Source organism: Vipera ursinii (genome assembly GCF_947247035.1).
Source record: "Vipera ursinii genome assembly, chromosome: 2".
NCBI classification, from domain to species: domain Eukaryota; kingdom Metazoa; phylum Chordata; class Lepidosauria; order Squamata; family Viperidae; genus Vipera; species Vipera ursinii.
In genome coordinates, this window is record NC_139513.1 from 213,844,466 (window position 1) to 213,864,966 (window position 20,501).

Genomic DNA, 20,501 nt, shown 5'->3' on the forward strand with positions numbered 1-20,501 from the left:
ACAACAGTTTTCACATGCAAAATTGAATCTCACAGAAATTCAGTAATTAATGCTACTTTCCCTTCGGGGAAGCCTGATCCAAACTGTGAGTCACAATGCAGTGCATGCAGTTTAACTTGCTCAGAACTCTTGTTAATTAAGATAAATGGAGATCCATTTCCACTAAAGCAGAAATATTGCAACCACGGAATTTCTACTGACCTAATAAATGCTAGGAAATGAACCAGTCACAAAACTATTTAATTCAGGTGTCTGTGCCTTTGGGTATGTCTCTGTGTGTGTGTGTGTGTGTGTGTGTGGGTTTCTCTGTGTGTGTGTGTGTGTGTGTGTGTGTGTGGGTTTCTGTGTGTGTCTCTGTCTGTGTGACTGTGTGTTCAAGACAGCTTGCTGACTACCTAAGCTAGTTCCTGCAGCCTTCTTGGCAAGGTTTTTCAGAATTGACTGCTTCCTGCCTGCTTCCTAGGGCTGACAAAGAGTGACTATCCTAAAGTCAACCAGTTGGCTTTATGTCCAAGGAACTAGAACTCATAGTCCCCCAGTTTCTGATGCCTTAGCCACCTGTCTCTATCTCTTCTTCAATCAATATCAGTATCACCAATATCAGTTTTTGATCTTGTATATCTTAATTGCTGATCAGCACAATATAAAAAAAGATGTTGAGGGTCTGGAAAGAGTGCAGAGAAAAACAACAAGAATGATTAGGGGCTGGAGGCTAAAACATACGAAGAACATTACAGGACTTGGGTATGTCTAGTCCAGGGGTAGGCAACCTTGGCTCTTTTTATGACTCGTGGACTTCAACTCCCAGTATTCCTGAGCCAGCCATGCTGAGGGGAAAGGGAAAGGTTTCTAAGCTGAGCCATGCTGGCTCAGGAATTCTGGGAGTTGAAGTCCACATAAAAGAGCCAAGCTTGCATACCCCTGGTCTAGTCTAATGAAAGAAGGACTAGGGGAGACATGATAGCAGTGTTCCAATATTTGAGGGGCTCCTACCAAGACCAGGGGGGTCAAGCTATTTTCCAAAGCGGTAAAAGGCAAGACAAGAAACAATGGATGGAAACTAACCAAGGAGAGAAGCAACTTAGAACTAAGGAGAAACTTCCTAACAGTGAGAACAATCAATCAGTAGAATGGCTTGTCTTCAGAAGTTTTGGGTGCTTCATCACTGGAGGCTTTGAAAAAGAGACTGGACAACCATTTTTTTGAAATGGTATCTGGAGCAGGGGGCTGGACTAGAAGACCTCCAAGATCCCTTCCAACTCTATTATTCTATCTTCTATGTTCTATGCTTTTAACCACTTGTCATCCTTTGCTTAGATATTAGGCCACAAAAAAGAGTTGAAATAGGATTTTCCATTGCTTAAGAACCTTATTTCCTTAACCAGGGCTTATTAGGTAAGCCAGAATCCGAGTAAAATGCAGATACCAAACCTATGGTTGAAGGTTAAGCTTTAGCAATGTGGTACACTACACTAAAATCAAACAACCAATACTGTTAAAATGGTTTAATATTATTTTCACTTCTAGCCTGTATTTTCACTTCCAACCTGTATTGGAGGTTGTACACTTTATTATTATTATTATTATTTGCACTTAAATGCAGTTCACCAGTCAAGTGAAACAATTGCTAATAGGTTATACATAGTCTATAAAATCTTATTATCCAAAAGTAATTTGGGGCGTGTGGGTCTTAGTTCCGAGTCTTGAAAAGCAGGTCATAATATTCCTTGTTTGTCGTGAGATTGAATTACACATTAATTTCTCATTTTGAGCAAGGACATATTTCACATATGTGTATTCAGTAATAGTCCTGTGCAGCTTGAATATTGTTACTTTAAGGCTTCGGAAAGCCTTAAGCTTGCATAAATATTTTCTCACATGGACTGCTGTTGTATTATATCAAGTTCCATCCTTGATCTGGGGGGAGGCAAAAGGGTAAAATGGTTTCATTTCAATTTAAGCTAGACTCAATTTAGATTGTAACCCATTTATCATCTTTATAGCCATATAAGCTATTTAGCTTGTCTGCTATCTGCCTTTTCTGATCCAAGCCAGAAAAAAAATGATAAAGCCAGGATAAATCCTGAATGGATCTCCAAGGCTACTGCCTCTGAATAGAACTTTGGGTTTCAGCGTTCCCCTCTTGAAGATCATGCTGCTAGTAGCAAAAGCAAAGGCCTGGGACAATGGCACATACCACCAAGACAAAGGCCATCTTGTAGGACATGGGATGTACAGATAGTCCTCAACTTACGACCAGAACTGAGCCCAAAATTTCTGTTGCTAAGTGTGATGTTTGCCAAGTGAATTTTGTGCCATTCTAGGATCTTTCTTGCCACAGCTGATCACTACAATTGTTAACATAGTGACACTTAACATGGTTGTTAAATGAATCTGGCTTCCCCATTGACTTTTGCTCGTCAGAAGGTCGCAAAAGGGAGAGTTGGGAAATCAGAATCAGAAAAAAAGGCTTTCCTTGACTCCTTTGTTCAAACTATCTTCCTCTCTCTTTCTCAAATAATTTTATCACATTTTGCAAAGCAGTCACCTATAAAACAGCGTGAACTAACGATCACTAGAAAAGATGAAGCATAAAAACGGGAATAGGGATAAAAGTTTGACATGGTATAAAGAAAAAGAAAGGAATGTGCAAATATATATACAAAGAATGACTTCTGACTTCTTCTTCCAAGGACATAAAGAACACCTACATTTGACTTTTTGTTTAAGACTCTAATAAAATGTCCAATAAGAAAACAGAATTTTTTAAAAAAATCTTCTTTTCCCCTTTTAAATTTTTAATAATCATCAAATCTATAGGTGAAAATTTGATTTTTCTCCATCTCCTGCAAAAAGTCCACAAAGTGTTTCCAATTATAAATGATTTTTTTCCCCAATAAGGACCATTAACTTAGCCGTTGTTGCTACCCTTGTCATCTTTATTAACCATTCTTCTCCAACACTGAGCATATAAAAATGGTGCCATGACGAATCTCATTTTAATAAATTGATTTTTGTTGCTTTTAGATGCTTTGAAGACTATTTACAATATCCTTATTAATAGACTGTCTATATTATCTGCACCAAAGAATTGAAGCCTTTGAACTCTGGTGCTGGAGAAGACTCCTGCGAGTCCCTTGGACTGCAAGCCGATCAAACTGGTCAGTCCTAGAGGAGATCAACCCTGACTGCTCTTTAGAAGGCCAGTTCCTGAAAGTGAAACTCAAATACTTTAGCCACCTAATGAGAAGGAAGGACTCACTGGAGTAGAGCCTAATGCTGGGAAAGGTTGAGGGCAAGAGAAGAAGGGGACGACAGAGAATGAGGTGGCTGGATGGAGTCACTGAAGCAGTAGGCATGAGCCTAAATGGACTCCAGAAGATGGTAGAGGACAGGAAGGCCTGGAGGAAACGTTGTCCATGAGGTCACGAGGGGTCGGACACGACTTTGCAACTAACAACAACAAATATTTATCTGCCTGAGTTTCTGGCTGACTGTAGAACATTTATGGATATTGCTGTATTAGAAGATGTAAAAAATCTTCATTATATCCCAGACTTCATTGTTTCAGAAAGTGACAGATACCCTGAAATTATCCTATGAACTTTCAAATGCTTTTTTTTTGGATAGAGGTAAGGGAAATTTAACCCTGATGAGGAGGAGTGGTATAAGATTACTGATGGGAAATATCTGAAAAGTAAAGGTAGTCCTCGGCTTACAGCAGTTCACTTAGTGATTGTTCAAAGTTACAACGACACTGAAAAAAAGTGACTTATGACCATTTTTCACACTTACATTGCAGCTTCCCCATGGTCACATGATTTACATTCAGATGCTTGACATATTTAAGATGGTTCATAATGGTTTATATTTAAGACGGTTGCAGTATCCCAGGCTCATGTGACCCCTTTTTGCAACCCTCTGACAAGCAAAGTCAATGTGGAAGCCAGATTCATTTAACAGCCGTGTTACTGATTTAACAGCTGCAGTGGTTCACTTAACAAATGTGGCAAGAAAAGTCATGGGGCAAAACCCATTTAACAACTGTCTCACTTAGCAACAAAAATTTTGGGCTCAGTTGTGGTCGAGAACTACCTGTAATTCATATTACAGTAACAGGGTCCAAACTGAAAGCAAATGAGAATCATTCCCTCCGACAATGAAAATTAAAGTTTTTGTACTTTCTTTCACTCGATTAGGGCAAAAATGCACTCTGGTTAAAATTAGAACAATTAATCAGTGGGACAACCCGCCTCCAGAAGCTGTGAATGCTCCAAAACTGGAAGTTTTTAAGAAGAGACTGGACAGCCATTTGTCTGAAATGGTATAAGGTTTCCTGCCTGAGCAACAGGTTGGACTAGATGACCTCCAAGGTCCCTTCCAACATCATCATCATCATCATCATCATCATCATCATCATCATCATCATCATCATTATTATTATTATTAGATTCAAAGTGCTGGTGATGGCCTATAAAGCCCTAAATGGCTTGGGTCCGGGATATTTGAGGGAACACCTGCTGCCAGCATCAAGTTCCCTTCGTCCAGTGCGCTCGCAGAGGGAGGGTCTTCTCAGGGTGCCGCCGGTAAAAGATTGCCGGCGGATAACACCCAGGGAGAGGGCCTTTTCTGTGGGTGCGCCTACCCTCTGGAACCAGCTGCCCGTGGAGCTCAGGACTGCCCCTGACCTACGCTCATTCCACCGGGACCTGAAAACTTGGCTCTTTGAGCTCTCTGACCCAGGCTGAGAATTTTAACTGGGGTTTTATTTTCAGGGATAATTTAATCTTTTAATTCTCTTTTAACTTTGTATTTTATATTGATGTGATTTTAAAATGCCCTGTAAACCGCCCTGAGTCCTTCGGGAAAGGGCGGTATATAAATCTAATAAAATCTAAATTATTATTATTATTATTATTATTATTATTATTATTATTATTATTATTATTATTATTATTATTATCCGCACAGTCAGCCAGATGTTCAGACTGGATTTGGCATTTTTGTCTACCTATTGAGTCCTTACCAAGGACCTGGGATAGACAGATATGGATGTTTGATGGTATTACAGATATCGTCGCAGGATGGAAGCAGGTTTTTTTTTTAATCCCATTTATATCCTGCCCTTCTCCGAAGACTCAGGGCGGCTTACAATCTAAGCACAAATCAATGTGCTTAGCAATAGCCTTCATTCTATGTATATGCCTGCTTATTAGGGCTTTTGGGGCCCCCAAAGTGGCATTATTACAAAGTCAGCTTATTGCCCCCAACAATCTGGGTCCTCATTTTACCTACCTCGGAAGGATGGAAGGCTGAGTCAACCTTGAGCCTGGTGGGACTCGAACCTGCACTAATTGCAGGCAGCTGGTGTTACTTAAGGAGGCATTAGCCCACTGCTCCACCAAGGCTCCACCAAGTTCCTATTAAGGCCGCCTTTTTTATTATTATTATTATTATTATTATTATTATTATTATTATTATTATTATTATTATTATTATTATTATTATTATTATTATACAAAGCAGTCTACATTCTTAGTGCCACATTGAAGGAAGTGAAGTAATCTAAACTTCATGTGATAATGCTTGGATTTTCATGCACATTTACTTAATTAATATAACAATATTTAGCCCCACTTGCGTGAGCACGGCAAGTGTTCGCAGCCCCACTCACCAAGCAATGGGGGTGTGTGCATTTACCCCTCCCACAACACTATCCCTTCTTTCCCCCCTCCCCCAGCTCTGGGCCACCAACTCCAAAAGGTTGGGGAAATCTGCGATAGCCCAATCAGAGCAATGCTTCCGAAAGTTGGAGCATGCCAACATCACTGTATTCGGGGGACTTAAAACCCTTGCTGTCTGCCTGCAGAAAGTAAAATGAAAGATCTCTGCTGTTGGCAGTCTATACGATCTTTTCTAAACCAGAATCAAGTGCAGGCAGACCTCTTGACTTACAACCTTTTGTTTAATGACCTTTCAAAGTTACAAAGGCACTAAAAAAAAGTGACTTGTGACCATTTTGCACACTTACAACTGTGGCAGCCTACCCAGGATCATATGATCAAAATTTAGAGACCTGGCAACTGGTTCATATTGATGATGGTTGCAGTGAGATCAGCTTTTGCAAGCTTCTGACAAGCAGAGTCAATGGGGAAGCCATTGGGAAACAGCTCTTCTGGAACTTGAAAATGCACGGAGGATGGCTCTTACATTCCCTCTCTCCCAAGTCGCAGCCTGTCTCCGATCTCATAAGAAGGAAACCGATCTATCTCATGATTCTGTTCTAGGAATCCTAGGATTTTAACGTGGTTCCTCATATTTATCCTGACATTTCTACTTTACCTACCCTTCAAGCCATGACAAAACAACTTCTCTCCCCAAACACCATCTTATGTCATAGGTCTCCAGGGAAAGTGAGTTGATAACTTTAAAAAAGTCCTTATAAACTAAAATGACTCTACCACACTGGTTCTGTCCTAGATATCTGGACCTCAGTTGTTTTTTTTTTTTAAAAAAAAGGAGCTGGCAATCAAGTTCACCATCGCACAACAGACTCATGGTCCTGTGACATTTGGCCATTTTTTACTTGTTAATAGGAAGGATAATGAATTCTAGTTTTCCCTTCATTAATCCAAAAAGGATTAATTCGGAGATTTTTTGTTTTTCTCTTTTTTGTTTACTCTGAGTCCCAATAAATGAAAGCTGTTATTTATCCAAACATGGAAAGCGATTTATAAAAGACAGAGGGAGAGACTGAGCTTGCTGCACATCTGATAACTGATCTTAACTTTTATTATTTATTACCCCAGTTATTATTAACCACTATAAAAGGAAGAAAGTCGTTTCCCTTTTTTTCCCTTTTAGGCAAAATTGGCCTTTACTGCGGTGGCAACTTCAGTTTCCAGTATTGGAAAAATACAAAAGCAAGGAGCTTTTATGTTTAATAATTAGGATATTAATTTGTTTATGTTTTTATTATTATTATGTTTACTTTTAATCTGTTTATATTTATGTTAAAGGGGAGTTAAAGCACATTATGGACTTGGTTATTTATATAGTTGGTTAATGTTAGTTAGATTATGATTATTATATTTGTCACCCTGCATGTGGTGGCTCAGTGGGTTAGGATGCTGAGCTTGTCGATCAGAAGGTCAGCAGTTTGGCGGGTCGAATCCCGAGTGCCGCGTAACAGAGTGAGTGCCTGTTACTCATCCCAGCTTCTGCCAACCTAGCAGTTCGAAAGCACGTAAAAATGCAAGTAGAAAAATAGGGATCACTACGGTGGGAAGGTAACAGCGTTCCATGCGCCTTTGGCGTCTAGTCATGCCGACCACATGACCAAGGAGACATCCTCGGACAAGCGTTGGCTCTTCGGCTTTGACACGGAGATGAGCACTGGCCCCTAGAGTCGGAAACGACTAGCACGCATGTGCGGGGGAACCTTTACCTTTACCTTTAACCCTGTACTCAGCTCTGGGAAGTGGGGGAGGAAGAGGGGGGGTTTAGGGTGGGTTGGTTTTGGGGTTTATATTGTAACTTTTATAAAACTTTTCAATAAAAAAAGCAAGGAACTTTTTTTTTGACATTTAAGGGTTATTGCACTGGGTAGGCTAATAGGATGGACAGACAGCTTTCCTCCGCGCACAATTGCTTTCCTTTTGAAGCTCCCATTGATTATATTAAATATTTATAAGATTTTAAACAAACGCTCTAATATGTGGAGCTGAGATCAGACATAAAGATTTTGCTCCCATTTCCTAGCATCCAGCTTTACTTATTTAAAATGAGCAATAAGCTTCCATAACAACAACAAAAACAGAAGAGAACACTCATTCCCCCCCCTTCGGGGAGATTGAAGATATATTGAACTTATGGGGGGGGAAGGGGGGTTGGGGGGGAAACTATCCTTGAAAGCCTCTGAACATTTTTAGTTTTCAGATCTTGGTCTTTATCTTACTAGTGCTAAAATATATCCTAATGCTTACAAACAGGAGCGCAATTATTATTATTATTATTAAAGGTGGGTCTGAACAAAAGTTATTTTTTTCCCTCTACCCTCCTGATTTTTTTCCTCCTATGATGTTCCTTATCAAAAAAAAAAAAAGAAATACTAGGAAAAAAGAGGAAATATCCCATCCCTGCCTCCTCCTAGTGCTGTATTTTCTATATCCTTAATTTCTTCACAGTAAGGTAGAGGTGAGTGCCGTAGCAGTAGCAGTAGCACCTAGATTTATGTATCACCCCAGAGTGCTTTACAGCAGAGGTCCCAAACCTTTTGGGCACCAGGGACCCGTTCTGTGGAGAGAGGTTTTTCTGCGGACCGGAGGGGGCATGGTTTTGTGTGCTGCCTGCATCCCGCAGATGGGGCTTTGCTTGTTTGTGCATACCAGTTGCCTCCGACAATCTGGGTCCTCATTTTACTGACTTCAGAAGGATGGGAGGCTGAGTCAACCTTGAACTGGTCAAGATCTAAACTCCTGGTGTGTGGGCAAGTTAGCCTGCAATACTGTATTCTAACCACTGCGCCACCAGGGCTCCTGGTTGTGGATATTTTTCTGTCCCACCCATACCCACATCATTTACTGACTGGAGAGATATTTTCTCATTCTGAGGATTTCACAGGCTTTTGCCCAGCCAAACAGTAACAGAGCAGGAAAAACACTCAGATTTATTTACTGTAAAACGTACATTCTCGGATTCAGAACGCACCTAAGCTTCTATGCAAAATGCTCCTCTGATGTTAAGGTTCCTAATGAATACCAAGAGGTTCCCCCCCCCTAATAATTAAGAATTTCTTTGTTAAAGCAAAACAAAGTTATATTTCTCAAAGACACTCACAGATTGCAGGCTAACTCTGCCGACTGCCAGGAGTTCAATTCTGGCTGGCTCAAGGTTGACTCAGCTTTCCATCCTTCCGAGGTCGGTAAAATGAGGACCCAGATTGTTGGGGGCAATAGGTTGAGTCTGTAAACCGCTTAGAGAGGGTTGTAAAGGTCTGGGAAGCGGTATGTAAATCTAAGTGCTATTGCTATAGTTGCTCTTGGCCAGATAAGAGTCTTGGGTGTTAGAAAAAATTAGATTCTCATCCTAAACTTCCCATCGCCTTTTATTTGCACCACTGCAGCCCACGTTTTGGGACAGAAGGCCCCTTTCCTTTTATGGGCTTATTTTGCATCTTTTCATGTACAACTGAACTTCTTCTTCTTCTTCTTCTTCTTCTTCTTCTTCTTCTTCTTCTTCTTCTTCTTCTTCTTCTTCTTCTTCTTCTTCTTCTTCTTCTTATTATTATTATTATTATTATTATTATTATTATTATTATTATTATTATTATTATTATTATTATTATTATTATTCCATCCATTTGGTGCTTCTTCTTTGTGCTCCAGCAATACTTTCTTCTTTGTTTCTCCTTTCAGGCTTTTTGCTACATCTTGCAAAAGAATCTTCATATCTCACCCTGACCTCACGAGGATGATGGCTACGCTGATTATGATGAGGTTTAGAATCTAGCTTGCTGTCTTTTGGTTTGGACTTTCTTAGCTAAGTCAACAGAGAAGCTCCAAATGTTACTCAACTATTATCTCTCTTCAACGCAAGTAAGCATGACCAATGTGAAAGATGCTGAGAGGTGTCATCAATAGCTCTGGGCTACTCAGAGATCATGTTGTCATGGACTGCAGAGAAATAACAATTTCATAACATCTGGAGGGTCCTAGATGTTTCACCTTGCAAGAACAGCAGCAACTATTCAGAAACAATTTACTGAATTTTCCTGGCTGCTTCAGAATCTGCCACAGGCTTCTTTCCATATTAAGATGAATCACTGGTACTTTAGTATAATAATTATCATTATGTGTCTTTAAGGGAACAACAAGAAATCAACTCGTCTCCACTCCTGGGCTTTTCGTCCTGGAAACCACAGAAATAACTAGACCTTCACTGAGAAGTTTGATAACAAGCAAATATTCTAACTGTGTTTTGTTTGATCAACAACTTTTCAAACTGGTGGGCAGAAATTGTCCACATATTTTTATAGATGGAGCAATATTTATTCTGCATTATCTCCTCACAGACTGAATGGCTGTACATACCGGCATGCCAGGATACTCAGAGTATTCCATCCCTTAATATTGGGGGTGAGTTATTGCCCCCGTTGATAGGGCCCGCAACCTGGGTGTCCTCCTAGATTCACAGCTCTCCTTAGAAGATCACATAGGAGCTGTGACCAGGGGGGCCTTCACTCGGGTTCGCCTGGTGCGCCAACTACGACCTTATCTGGACCTGGATGCCTTACATACAGTCACCCATGCACTTGTGACCTCTCGCCTTGACTACTGCAACGCTCTTTACATGGGGCTGCCCTTGAGAGCCACTCGGAAGCTTCAGCTGGTACAGAGTGCAGCTGCACGAACACTTCTGGCAGCTTCCCGATACTCCCATATTACAACTCTTCTCCGTGAGCTGCACTGGCTTCCAGTTGCCTTCCGAGTGAAATTCAAGCTGTTAGTGATGACATACAAAGCCCTACATGGCATGGGTCCGGATTACCTACGGGAGCACCTACTGCCAACGTCAACACCCCTCCGTCCTGTGTGCTCCCACAGAGAGGGCCTCCTCAGGGTGCCACCGGTCAGAGAATGCCGGCTGGTGGCCCCCAGGGGGAGAGCATTCTCGGTGGGTGCGCCAACCCTTTGGAACTGCCTGCCTGCCGAAATCCGGACGGCCCCCGACCTTCGCACCTTCCGGCGTGACTTAAAAACCTACCTATTCCAGCAAGCCGGCCTGGCCTGATAGATGTTGGGGTTTCATTTGTTCTACTATTGTTTTACTGTATACTTACCTTGCTCTGTAGACCGCCCCGAGTCCTTCGGGAGAAGGGCGGTATATAAAAACAAACAAACAAACAAACAAATAAATAAATAAATAAATCAGTATTAAAAGAGGGGTTAGGAAACAGGCGTTTGACTTAGTTGGAAACTTCAATGGATAAGAGCATTCCTTAGTATGATTCTGACCTAATTTTGAGAGTTATAAACCTAACACCGAAACTGGAGGTCATCTGCAATAAATTACTTCAACTAATTCCTTACCTTAATTACATTTTATCATTGCATAGCAGCACACTGATTTAATGCTGAATAGTAGAGATAGATGCGCTAGATACTCCTTCACCTACTTTAAAAAAATACAAATTGGCATTTGATATCTTCCCTTCTGTGAAATAATATTTTTCAAAAGTCCTATTATTGGATCAATTGTGCCATTTACTATGACCAAGTACATTATTGAAGACTTCTTTAGAAACTTCAGTTTTCTGACAGAAGTAGGCAATCGTTTGGGGTTATCATGAGTGTATTTTGTGTCATGGGCACAATTTAAATCTGCTAACCATGGAATTTAAAACACTTCCCTAAAGACTCATTTAAGTATTAAAGAGAAACATATCTTGAATACATAGTGATCTGTGGCAAATTTATGTTGAGAGGGAATATGTTTTGAAAGAGCAGCCCCCAACATTTCGGGGACCAGGGATCAGTTCTGTGGAGAGAGGTTTTTCTGCGGCCCAGAAGGGTGTGGGTTTTTGTGTTGCCTGCAACCTGCAGATGGTACTTTGCTTGTTTGTGGCATGCTGCACAGACTGGGGGTTGGGGTCCCCCTGCTTTAAATGGGGATGTGTGTATGCACATGTACATGTCCATCCACAACCTCACCAGATAAGAGCTAAATTCAGATCTAAGTGAAATTCTTCAGATCTCTTCTATTCTTCTATGTAATGGTAAGTTGAAAGGATGTAGAGCAGGGGTGTCAAACTCAATTTCATCGAGGGCCACATCAGCATTTTGGTGCCTTCAGGGGGGGCAGGTAGTCGTGGCCCACTGAGTGGGTGTGGCTGCAGTGGTCACAGCTGACTGAGTGGGCATTTCTGGGGTGGGCATGGCCACCTCGATGTTGCTCAATGGGGGAAATGCCTGTGGGGACCAGACAGGGTTGGGGGAGATCCAGGGGGTTTCTGGTGAGTGGGCTGGTGGGCAGGAGGCTCATCCTATGGGGTGAGGTGAGGTGAGGTAGGGGCAGAGTGAGGGTGCCATTGTCCCGGGACAAGGCAAGGTGAGACAGGGTCCGGGACAGCTGCTGCCTGACACCATCAGCCCCCACAAACAGAGGCCAATGAGCACATGGGGAATGACGGTTTTTCTCAGCAGCCACAGTTTGCCAGGCCCTTGACCAGCACATTCTGCAAACACCAGGCCAGCCCTCCAGCAGCAGGCAGAGTAGGGGAGGTAAGGGGAGCCATGTGATGCAGACCGCTGGACCTGCCTACTCCATCCCATCTGTTTTTGCTTGAAGTTGGAGAGCAGGTCGCTGCTGCTCATCTCCTCGGCTCCCTTGCAGATCTTGCCCTTGGCCCATGCCTAGAGCCTGTTCCCCTCACGCACCTGACACACCTTGGCCCCACTAGGGCTGGCACCACAAAGCAGCTCACGCAGGTTCATTAGGCTGCCGCCAGCTAGGAAGCTTGAGTAGAGGTGGTAGAGCTGGCCATGCCCAGCAAACAAAAGGCCATCCCGAGCAGGGGAAGCTGGCCACCCAGGCCCAGCCAGGGTTGTGTGCCTCCCCCCATCTCTGCTGGGGTTGGATGGCCATGGTGCCTATGGGGATCCAGCTTTTCCTGCTTGGGGTGGCCTTTTGCCTGCTGGCCTTGGGCATGCTGTACCACCTCTACTCGGGGCTTCCTAGCTGACCGCTTTGCCTCCTTCATGCTGGACGGGACTGCAGCTCTGGTGGCGGCCTAATGGACCTGCATGAGCAGATGGTAGCCATGGCTGTGGCTGGTACCAATGTGTGTGAGAGGAATGCACTCCATCCATGGGCCAGGGGGAAGTCCCATGAGGGGGCTGAGGAGATGACCAGTAGTGAACTGCTCTCCAGCCAAAAAGAGATGGATGGAGTAGGCATGTCTGGCAGTCCACATCGTGTGCCCCAACTCCATGTGCTTCCAGTGCTGCTACAGCGCTGCTGCTGGAGGGCCAGCCTGGTATTCACAGCAGGCTATACATTTCCTGCTGCTGGACAATGTTGGCCCCCGTGTGCTCACTGCCTCCTGTGTGTGTGCCTTGGGAGCTGTCAGGCTGGGCAGGGCAGGGCTGGAACCAGGGCAGTGGGGGGCAGTCCCTCACTGTCTCTGGGGCATCCTCATGGGCCAAATACCAGCCAATCGTGGGCTGGATGTGGCTGCAGGCCTTGTGCTTAACATGTCTGATGTAGGGAGACAGGACAAAGAGATGTTGCCTTGGAAATGATCATATAAGAGAAAGCATAGCCTGCAATTGCATAATGAGTGGAGCAAAAAGCTCCAAAGGGAATCTTCCTAAATTCTCAGGCTGTAACGGCAACAGTGGGAGAATTGTACTTTCAGACGTGCGAGATTCTGTTAATGTAGCTTTACAACGAAGTAGAATTAGCTTATCCTGTTGCATTTCCTGTTTGGTCTACCTGATAAGAATGGCAATTGTTTTATTTATTTAATTATTTGAAAACATTTTAACAAAAATGTAAACGTTTTAAAATTTAAACACTTAAAAATTAATATACGGTAATGTTTCTAATTAGACTGATTCCTTAGTCTGTTATAACTTTCTTAAGTTAAATTCTTGTCAAGCTTATTGCTGTTGGTCTTAAATTCTTTATATTATTTTATTCTTTTCCTTAAACTTTAAGCTGGAATTATCACTCACCGGGTGCAATTTTCTTCTTGCTGCTCCAAAGATCTCTTTTAGCTATAAAAGAATTATAATCCAGGTCTGTTCAGGAAATTAGGGTTTCAGTGAATCCAGTATCCTTACAGGCTGTGCTGTGGCTGTGAGCTTGTTGACTTTACTGGGGCTTCTGGCAATCAAGCTCACAAGTTAACCACATTCCTGCAGTCTCCTCACAAGGAGCCACTGCCCAAAGCACAAGATGGTGGTCTCTTGGCTTCACCTTGTTCAAGGTGGCTCTGTTAGCCAGTTAGGCTTATGGCCTAACCATTGGTCTCTACTGCAGTGTCATTCCTGTTCTTTCGGAGACATTTTACACTGCCATTATCTCACCCGAAAGTCCTCCATTCTACTGGGAGAAAATGTGATTGGGACCATTCTTATGTGACCTGCTTAATGGTCAGAGACATCAGTAACAGCCTATTGTAAAAAAAATCACTATAAAGAAATCAATTTCATGCCTACTTTAATGGAACCGGAAGATCTCCTACTGCTAAGAAAGACCTTCCTCTCACTTTTTCAGAATATGGCCTTGATAGTTAAAAGTCTCACAGAATGCTCACTACTAGTAAGAACTTTTCTATCAATACTTCCCTTTTCCATAATCTAAAACAACTCTATGTGATTGGTTTTTGATAGGAGCTATCAATTTTGATTGGCAACCAGGTATTAGAACAAAAAATATTATTGTAGCTTGCCCAGTATTTCCACTATATGGTAGAAAACTGTCCTTGTTCATTATATATGTGTTTCTTTGTTAGGTAGTAGGAGAGACTGCATATGGTAACTTCTATCAGCTACGAAGAGGTGAGCATTCAAAGCAAGGCTGTGTGATTATGAAACTTGGAAAAAGCTTGTTTTGACTTGGACTGAAACCAAATTAATAAATCTGCTTATAATCATGAAAACACATCTATTCTTTTTAAAATATATTTATATATTCACTTCTGCAATACTCATTCTATTATTTGTGCCAGTTTTTATATTCCCTTCTCAGCTGGACTAGTCAGAGCGATAACTCTTCAAATTGAAGGAGGTAGTACCATTGCGAAGTCGTGTCCGACCCATTGTGACCCCATGGACAATGTTCCTCCAAGCCTTCCTGTCCTTTACCATCTTCTGGAGTCCATTTAGGCTCACACCTACTGCTCCAGTGACTCCATCCAGCCACCTCATTCTCTGTCGTCCCCTTCTTCTATTGCCCTCAACCTTTCCCAGCATTAGGCTCTTCTCCAGTGAGTCCTTCCTTCTCATTAGGTGTCCAAAGTATTTGAGTTTCAACTTCAGGATCTGGCCTTCTAAAGAGCAGTCAGGGTTGATCTCCTCTAGGACTGACCAGTTTGGTCTCCTTGCAGTCCAAGGGAAAGAAGTCTTCTCCAGCACCATAGTTCAAAGGCCTCAATTCTTTGGCGCTCAGCCTTTCTTATGGTCCAACTTTCACTGCCATACATTGCAACTGGGAAGACCAGAGCCTTGACTATGTGCACTTTTGTTGGCAGGGTGATGTCTGTGCTTTTTAGTATGCTGTCTAGATTTGCCATGGCTTTCCTCCCCAGGAGCAAGCATCTTTTAACTTCTCGGCTACAGTCCCCATCTGCAGTGATCTTGGAGCCCAGGAAAATAAAATATGTCACTACCTCCATTTCTTCCCCATCTAATTGCCACGAATTGAGAGGGCTGAATGCCATGATCTTGGTTAATGATAAATTTCAACCCAACTTTTGCACTCTCCTTCTTCACCCACAACAAGAGGCTCTTTAGTTCTTCTTCACTTTCTGCCATTAGAGTGGTATCATCTGCATATCTTAGGTTGTTGATATTTCTCTTAATTCCAACTTTTGATTCATCCAGCCCTCCCTTTATCATGATATGCTCTGCATATAAGTTAAATAGGCAGGGCGACAGTATACAGACTTGCCGGACTCCTTTCCCAATTTTGAACCAATCAGTGGTTCCGTGTCCAGTTCTCACTGTTGCTTCTTGACCTGCATATAGGTTTCTCAAGAGACAAATAAGATGGTCTGGTACTCCGATCTCTTTAAGAACTTGCCACAGTTTGTTGTGATCCACACAGTCAAAGGCTTTAGCATAGTCAATGAAGCAGAAGTAGATGTTTTTCTGGAACGCCCTAGCTTTCTCCATGATCCAGTGTATGTTGGCAATTTGATCTCTAGTTCCTCTGCCTCTTCGAAATCGTGCCTGTACTTCTGGTAGTTCTCGATCCACATATTGCTGGAGTCTAGCTTGTAGGATTTTAAGCATAACGTTATCAGCATGTGAAATGAGTGCAATGGTGCGATAATTTGAACATTCTTTGGCACTGCCTTTCTGTGGAATTGAAATGTAAACTGATCTTTTCCAGTCCTGTGGCCACTGTTGAATTTTCCAAATTTGCTCACAAATTGAGTGTAGCACTTTTACTGCATCGTCTTTTAAAATTTTGAATAGCTCAGCTGGAATATTGTCACCTCCACTAGCTTTGTTGTTGTTCAGCTTTTCTAAGGCCCACTTCACTTCACATTCTAGGATGTCTGACTCGAGGTCAGTGACCACCTCATCGTGGTTATCAGGGACATTAAGCTCATTCTTGTATAGTTCTTCTGTGTAATTTTGCCACCTCTTCTTAATCTCTTCTGCCTCTGTTAGGTCCCTGCCATTTTGGTCCTTTATTATGCCCATTTTTGCATTAAACATTCCCTTCATCTCTCCAATTTTCTTGAAGAGACCTCTAGTCCTCCCTATCCTATTGTTTTCTTTTATTTCTTTGCACTGTTCATTTAAGAAGGCATTCTTATCTCTTCTAGCTATTCTCTGGAATTCTGCATTCAATTGGGTGTATCTTTCTTTTTCTCCCTTGCCTTTCACTTCCCTCCTTTCCTCAGCTATTTGCAAAGGTTCCTCAGACAGCCATTTTGCTTTCTTGCATTTCTTTTTCTTTGGGATGGTTTTAGTTGCTACCTCTTCTACAATGTTGCGAACCTCTGTCCATAGTTCTTCAGGCACTCTGTCTATCAGATCTAATTCCTTAAATCTATTTGTCACCTCTACTGTATATTCAACAGGGATATGATTTAATTCATACCTGAGTGGCCTAGTGCTTTTCCCTACTTTCTTCAGTTTAAGCCTAAACTTTGCAACGAGAAGCTCATGGTCTGAGCCACAGTCAACTCCTGGTCTTGTTTTTACTGACTGTATAGAGCTTCTCCATCTTTGGCTGCAGAACACATAGTCAATCTGATTTCTGTGTTGACTGTTTGGTGATGTCCTTGTGTAGAGACGTCTCTTGGATTGTTGGAAAAGAGTGTTTGCTATGATCATAGTATTCTCTTGACAATATTTTATCAGCCTGTGCCCTGCTTCATTTTGTACTCCAAGGCCAAACTTGCCTGTTATTCTGGTTATCTTTTGGCTTCTTACTTTAGCATTCCAATCCCCCATGATGATAAGAACATCATTTTTTGGTGTTAGTTCTATAAGGTGCTGTAGGGCTTCATAGAACCGGTCAATTTCATCCTCTTCAGCACTGGTGGTTGGGGCATAGACTTGGACTACTGTGATATTGAATGGTTTGCCTTGGATGTGAACTGAGATTATTCTGTCATTTTGGGGATTGTATCCCAGTATTGTTTTTCCTACTCTTTTATTGACTATGAAGGCTACTCCATTTCTTCTGAGGGATTCTTGCTCGCAGTAGTATACCTGATGGTCATCTGAATTAAATTTGCCCATTCCTGTCCATTTTAGTTCGCTGATTCCTAAGATGTCAATGTTTAGTCTTGTCATCTCTTGTTTGACCACGTCCACCTTTCCTTGATTCATGGATCTTTCATTGCAGGTTCCTATGGAGAAAAAAATCTTTACAGCATCGGACTTTCCTTTCACCACCAGACACATCCACAGCTGAGCATCCTTTCGGCTTTGGTCCAGTTGCTTCATTCTTTCTGGCACTACTAATACTGGCCCTCTGCTCTTCCCCAGTAGCATATTGGACACCTTCCGACCTGAGGGGCTCATCTTCCAGCGTCATATCATTTTGCCTTTTCGTACTATGCATAGGATTTTCATGGCAAAGATACTGGAGTGGGTTGCCATTTCCTTCTCCAGTGGATCACATTTTGTCAGAACTTTCTGCTATGACCTGTCCATCTTGTGTGGCCTTGCACGGCATAGCTCATAGCTTCATTGAATTACACAAGCCCCTTCGCCACAACAAGGCAGTAATCCATGAAGGGGAGCACCAAGTACGACACCCATTTAAAACTGGTCTTAGAAAGTATTCTTGGAATTGCCTGGGTTCAGCCTCAGAATTATAATGATTGGTGCTACCTTGCAAGCAACATTAATGATGCATCATGTGTGCTTATGCTACCTAGGCCAGCCCTCTCAGCAGTTTCAAGCATATTAATGTGCAACCCACAGACATTGATTTGTAAGACTTTTACAAAGAATAGGAAGGGGAGGGAGAAACATTTATCTAAAGAAAACATAAGTGACACAAAAAAGATTTCTTGCTGTCCCAAATGAGGAACCACAAATGGGTAGGGTAGACAGTCTAATACAATTTGACAAGTCATCGGGAAAGTTGGTGAGATCTATACAGTAAAAGTAAGTGCTTTTTTCCCACATGCGAGCTTCATATTTACAATGGAAACCATTATTTAAGTTTTTAATTGTATTCATCATCAACCAGACTGCTTTTGCCAACCCTGAAGATGTTCTTTGCCCATACGCCATGCTGCAACTATTTACATTGTTTGATTATTTGGAAACAAAAGGAAAGCAATGGGAAGGAGTGATATTGTGGTGGAATGTATTCTGGATTCACAGGACGGAAGGTTTGTTTTCCAGAGAACAAAGAAGCAGTGGCGTTTATAAAGTTTCATCAGGAAGTAGAGGGTTAAAACAACTTCTCTCTGGCAGTCCCAGAGTGTATGTCAGGTCCCCCAAACCTCCATGTTTTCCTTTGCATATATTCTACTTTGGGGGCCAGCCGTTCTGCTGGTGGGAGGGGGTGGTTGGGATAACTTTCGCTTTCTACTTTACCTGTCCTGCCTCCACCCTTGATAAAGGAGTGTGTCTCCCTTATCAGGGAGACGGTTACAGAGAAACGAAAGCGGGAGAAGACCTTGAGATGTGTGCCAACTGTGCCAATTACCCGCCCATCATACCACCTGTGGATTGGCTGAATTTCTTTTTTTTTTATTGAAAAGTTTTATCATACATTTTATCTTTAACAATCCCCCCTACCCCTCCCCTATCCCTCCCTCCCTACCCCTCCCCCCTCCCCTCCCCCCCCCGACTTCCCAGAGCTAAGTACAAGGTATAAAAAACAAAAAAACAATCATAAACATCCATATGCTAACAACCATAAACTCTAAAATCTATCTCTCTCTAGCTCATATAGGATAACTACAAACACTATTAATATAAAATATATAAAAAAGAGGAAAAAAAAGAGAAAAGAAAGGAAGACTTATTCAAATGCTACATGAAACTTTTTAGTCCCATATTTATTCTGGATATACTCAATCCATTTTCTCCACTCCATAATATAACGTTCTTGCGAGTGATCTTTCAAATAAGCCGATATCTTTGCCATCTCTGCCAGGTCAGAAACCTTTAAGGTCCATTCTTCTATAGTCGGCAGTTCCTCATTCTTCCAATACTGACCTATTAAGAGTCTTGCTGCCGTAATTAAATTCAGCATCAACTTAGTGTCCACAACTGTAACATCTGTAATTATTCCCAACAAAAAAAGTTGCGGACAAAACTTTATCCTTTGCTTAAAAATCTTCTGCATATTCCACCAAATTTTTATCCAAAAAGCCTTAACCTTTTTACAAGTCCACCATATATGAAAATATGTTGCATCTTCTTCACCACACCTCCAGCATTTAGGCTGATAGTTCGGATACATACTTGCAAGCTTTTTAGGATCTAAATGCCACCTGTAAAACATTTTATAAAAGTTCTCTCTTAAATTTTGAGCTTGTGTGAATTTTACGTTCCTCACCCAAATCCTTTCCCACGTGTCCATTGTAATAACTTCTTGGATGTTTTGGGCCCATTTAATCATACAATCTTTAACAAGTTCTGTTTCTGAGTCAATTTCTATCAAAGCAAGATATATCCGTTTAATATGTGCTGGACCCTGATTTCTGATTTGCTTTATCAGATTTTCATCAGTCATTGTAAAACCAGTTTTCTGATCTTCTTTCCACCTGGCCCGTAGCTGAGTATATTGAAACCAAGTTTGGACAATCTTCTCATCTCGCAAGAGGCTGTATGGTTTCAGACACCAGACATTTCTTTCCAAACTTAAAATCTCCTTATACATAGTCACATCATGTTTAAAACCAACATTTATATTTTCTATTGCGTGTTTTGGGATTGCCCACAATGGTATCTTGCAATCTAGCTTATGTCTATACTTCTTCCAAACTCTCAACAATGCCTGTCTTAAAATATGCACTCTAAACACATTATCTACCTTCTTATCATACAACAAATATGCGTGCCAGCCAAACAACAAGTCGTGGCCCTCAAGATTTAATAATCTCTCTTGTGTCAAATTAAGCCAATCACTTATTCCTGCTAACGCAGCAGCTTCATAATATAATTTAAAATTGGGCATTTTAAGACCACCTCTTAAAATTGGCTGAATTTCAAATGAACATTATGACTTTGGTGAGAGGAGGAATATTGCTTGCTTAACTGTACCGTTTGGGCGGGATTTCCGCCAGC